Source organism: Bombus pyrosoma, linkage group LG10, assembly GCF_014825855.1.
Source record: "Bombus pyrosoma isolate SC7728 linkage group LG10, ASM1482585v1, whole genome shotgun sequence".
NCBI lineage: Eukaryota > Metazoa > Arthropoda > Insecta > Hymenoptera > Apidae > Bombus > Bombus pyrosoma.
In genome coordinates, this window is record NC_057779.1 from 8236779 (window position 1) to 8241857 (window position 5079).

Genomic DNA, 5079 nt, shown 5'->3' on the forward strand with positions numbered 1-5079 from the left:
AGTCCATTCCAATAGTATAGTAATTGTTGCTAAAACGTTAGAAGAGCGAATTGTGTGAATGGTGTACATAGTACTATGCACTGACACTGCCAACAATTTTTGTATCGATGAATCTTTAATACGTTTATTTGTTGTTACATAAACGGAATTTATCTTTTCTTCTTTTCTTGTTTCTTATCTTTGTCTTTTCTTCTTTTTTCTTTTTTGATACGTTTGTAGTTGTACAAGCGAGGATTAATAAAGTTCTCCCTTAGAAAGTACGATTCGCTTGATTTGTAGCGACCTTGCGCGAAGAAGAAAGTTAGAGCTTAGAAACTTTCCTGCACTAGGATTTCTTTTGCGATAATTTTGCATAGATTAACCCTTTGGTCACGTTGAAATGTCAAACAAGCAATTTCCATCGATTAACGTATTAAGACATGTAGGATATGTAGTTTAAAATTTCGTTTATCCGCAATTTATTTTAAGTAATCAATGAGATTCGTGCAGGTTCCATATGGAAATACATTAATTCCTTTTATTCCTTCAACTGTAAACAGTCCACATATGCGATTTTATATTAACAATCTCATCGATAACCGTATATAATCAAACTAAATTTCTTTTTCCTACGTTTCCTACGTATTCTCGATCGCCACATTGGAGATGCGACTGTTCAGACGAGGGAATTTTCGGCTAGCGAAACACGCGCGTCTTTTTGTAATTCCACCTTCTTCTGCCAGTCCATGTTTCAACAACGATAATACGAAAACAATCGCAAGCGACAAAATACAACGTAGATGTAACGTTCTCTTAATTATTTATGCGCTCTACATGAATATTTCGTACCGATAAATCTGAGAAATTTCCAATACATCAAACTGCGTCGAATTGTATTCCGTATGCGTCGTAAACCGTCTAAATGTAAAACGCGAGAAGAATTTATCGTCGCTTGTACTCGAATATTTCTTACTGATCCGTATTTCAACAACAACAATACGAAAACAATCGCAAGCGACAAAATACAACGTACATGTAATATTCTTCCAATGACTTGCGCATTCTACATAAATATCGCTTTATACCGGTAAATCGTTCAGAGAAATTTTCAGTACATCGAGCTGCGTTGAATTGTATTCCGTTCGCGTCTCAAACCGTCTAAGTATAAGACGCGGGATGAATTCATTGTCGCTTTCATTGTAATATTCTTTTAGCTCGAGCTTCTAAAACGTTAATAACAGTAGTCAGAGTAGTAACACCATTGCGTTCCGAATAAGGCCAGTTGGTAAGACGACGAGGCATCTTAATATCCGCTTATGAACGAGGGTGTATATGACGTTAGAAATTGACAACGACATTAATAAAATACAATCGCACGTCCTTGGCGTTGCCACTTTGTTACACGTAGAATTCAAACGGATTATTGTAAAGTCGCACCTAAATGTGTAAAACGCGCATATATCGTTCTGTCTATCGGTAAAGGTCAGGTAATTCCGTGTGAGGCGTACTATATGAGGCGATGCGCACATGACACTACACAGGGTGCTCGGGGCGTAAAAAGATTTAGGGGTTGATTCTTGGAGCTAAGATAAGACGAAAGTCAAGAATAAAAAGATTGCGTTTTCGGCCTGGTCTTTTGCTTACTGGCGATTAAAAGATTGTTCTTGGCCAATGTGCAGATCGCTGAGAAATTGAGGTGCCTTGGCTCGGTAACTTCGGTTGAAGATGTTTGTAGCGTAGATTCCTGCGATTTCCTTGAAGTTTTTACCATGCGTTATTCGGCATATCACCTAAACATAGTTCCATTTTTAGAGAAGCCAGCCTTAGTAGCTAGTGAAGATATTCATCTTCGAAGTTGATAGTCTTGACACGTATTCTCTATAGTATTCGTTTCTCTTCAAGTGTAATTATAATTCAGGCGATGGAAACTTTTATTTAAAAAAAGGCTAGTTATGTAGAAGTGCTTGTGACGCATCGATCGATCCGGCGTATCATTTCCTATAAGACAAAAAAAAAGCTTGAATCATTGAAGTCAAGAGATTGTCAGTTTAAAATACTGAAAAATAAGTCCTCGCGTGATCCGTGAAGAGGATAATCGCGAGAAATCCTTCAATTCTTCGTGCGATTTAATTCCAACGTTTTACAGCATAATTAATTAACAGTTTCGATAATACGTCGTGTTTCTGACGCGATGCTGCTGTTGCGACTATCCTTAAATTAAGAAAATGCGTACCAAGGAAAGCAATGCCCGATTGCAAAAGAATCGTCTTGCGATACGCGTAAAATCTGATATACAATTATTGTTGTTGTTACATGATTATTATTTTCAAAGTATCGCCAGACGTATCGAAAAGGAAATAAAACGAGTCGTTACGTGTGACAAATGTAATAATAGGTAACGAAACACATTTGTAAACGTTTACGTAAATATATGCAGATTAATCTAGCGTTTGATTCGAGAAGACGTCATTTAACTTGCTAATAACTGAAATTTAATATACAGCAAAGGATTGTATTTACTTGCTTTATGTGTTGAGTCATAAAACTAAATGACTCACATAAATTATTGCCGAGATGATTTTATAGACACTTCTAAGCGAATATCGTTTGATCGTTTAATTACATAAAATTGTGATAAATATATCGTACATATTTAGGATCCTATGCATAATTATAATACAGATAGAATAACAGAAAGATGGAACGATGAAATAAGTAGAAGAATAATTCCTTTAAAATTGCAATTAAGCTACTGCATGCTATATATATACAATGTAATGATGGTGAAAGTAACAATTAAAATTCATCATTATTTATTCGACAGAATGTCGTATATATGCGTTAATAGAGCGACACGAATGACATTAGCATAAAGTAAAATAATTAAACAGATACGTACAACAGTGCGGTTAAACATGGTAAATATGCATCGTTTTGTATTATAAGTTGCACACGTAAAACTTTGCAATTCCAGCGTGTTCCACTAACAGTTAACTATAGAATGCTCATATTTAATACATTCTTCTGCACCTTCGCGCTCGATAGGCGTTACACTTGACACCAAAGAACAACGTAGTGCCGTACACAGGTGCAAATCTATAAAAGCGTCGTTCCGTTATACAAGAATTGCAAGTTTTGTTACGCTTAAATCCAGTACATCGATGGGAAATTTAAATTTTGACGGAGTCCAATGTCACGGAACGTGTAGATGAATTTTATAACAGAATTTATGCAACGTTGAAATTTCGATTTCTCTGGTCAAGTAAAATATTTTCTAACGTCAAACTGGTCGAAAATTTAAATCTCTCGCTTACGTTTAGGACAAGAGCGACAAAGCGTACAATTTTACTAGGAAAATTGTTTCAATTTCACACTTTTATTCCGTAGAAATCTCTTTATCACAAAATCGACCCTGTGGACTGAACGTCGAATCTGTTGGAAACTGATATTTACAATCGAAACGATTTCTCTCGTAGTTTTATATCATTCGAATGATAATTGAAGTAATTGAAATGCACGTCGCAGAGCACCGTTGAGAGATTTAAATTTGTCAGCTCGATGCTACAATTTTATGCTTCGTTTAAAACGACAAGTTTCAAGGTGAACCCGCTAAAGAACCTGAAAAGAACGACGCTTGAAAAATTAAATCGAAAACGCAAGGGAGGCATTGGTTTTACGCGTAACGATATAACACGTTGTTTAGTAATGCGCACAATTAACTTATTCGATCGTAGTTTATTCCTTACACAGAATGAATTGCATGAAAGACGGTATGTTGCTGAATGATGCATAAAGCGTATCTTAACAATTTCAGCGTTGCGTAATAATTAAAAAATATTTCGAAGATATCACGCTATTGTTAGCATCATACTTTCCCCTTTTTATGATCTTTTTACTTTTACGATCATGCACACTGTCAAGTAGACTTTCTTATACTTTGTATAACCGTCAACTAAGCAAAAATATCTAATTTCATAATACCTCGTTGTTGTATGGAAGACGAAACAACTGGAGGACAGTTTCAAACAATTTGGATGCAGCATAAGAAAATACAAAGAAAGAATAATTTTTCTTCGTTCGTAAATCACGTCGCAAAGTTTGGAAACAAAACGATCTGTAATTTTAACGTTCGATAAAATTGTTCGATGTAATTGACGATCAACCTTATTCCACGTGGCACTTCGCAAATCGAAATTGGCTGATAATGTCGTCAATAGAATCTGAAATACACCGACCAACTCGACTTTTTTCGCGAGGCAAAATCAAAACGTCAGAAAATCGTATTCGCGGACTAACACGAAGATCTTTCCGCCTTCGTGCGACACCGATGTCACGCTAATGTTATCCGTTGTACCGATCCTTGTTTGCGTGAAATTTTGCGAAGCTTTACGATGAAACAGAATCTGAATATTCATCCGTTATGCTTGCAAAGTTGTACCGTATTATTGTAAAAAAACGGCACGTAGCAAAGCCGTAAAAAAGCATGCACAGTGGCTACGGAGAGTATCGACAGGTCGTTGCATTTATTCTGTCGTTTATTCCGTTTCAGGGCTTGCCTGATGTTTTTTAAAAACGTAGATCCGCCGAGCGATGGAGGAACGAAGACGATGGAAGAGGCGAGACGCGAAAGGACAGAGGCGAAGGTAAAAAGCGGAGAAGCGAAAAATGGTAAGGCTTCCCATAACTGTAATATCATTTACACGCTAATTAATCAGTATGGTTAACTTTTCGCATAACTAGGAAAATTTTCAGATTTTCAGATTTGCGAGGATCAAACCAGTTAGAGAAAGGAGCGTAGAAGACGATGGAAAAGCGCTCGGTTGGAAAATGAGGATACGCGTGAGAGAAAAAGGTGGCTGATACTCTCCATAGTCTTTGTACGCCAGAGTGAACTTTAGGAAAGAGGAGTACGCGAGGAAAATAAAATCGAACGATATATCGTAGGTACGCACGGATAACGAGAGAATGGCGAGAAACAAGTGCGAGAAAATGGAAGGAAAAAGAGAAGAACGAAAGGAAATAGGCGATAGAAGAGATAGACATCTGTTTGGTAGGTCTGATCAGCTACCACTCTCGCACAGGTAGCGCGAAAATCGGCTG

At 36.9% G+C, this 5079-nt stretch overlaps 1 long non-coding RNA gene across 1 annotated transcript; it reads right to left on the reverse strand.

Moving 5' to 3' along the window:
• Positions 1-102: 102 nt before the first annotated feature.
• On the reverse strand, positions 103-3972 carry LOC122572206. The gene is made up of 2 exons (XR_006318408.1): positions 2879-3972; positions 103-1977 (listed from the first exon to the last, which is right to left on the reverse strand). It is a non-coding gene; the product is annotated as an uncharacterized LOC122572206 (long non-coding RNA).
• Positions 3973-5079: the final 1107 nt, after the last annotated feature.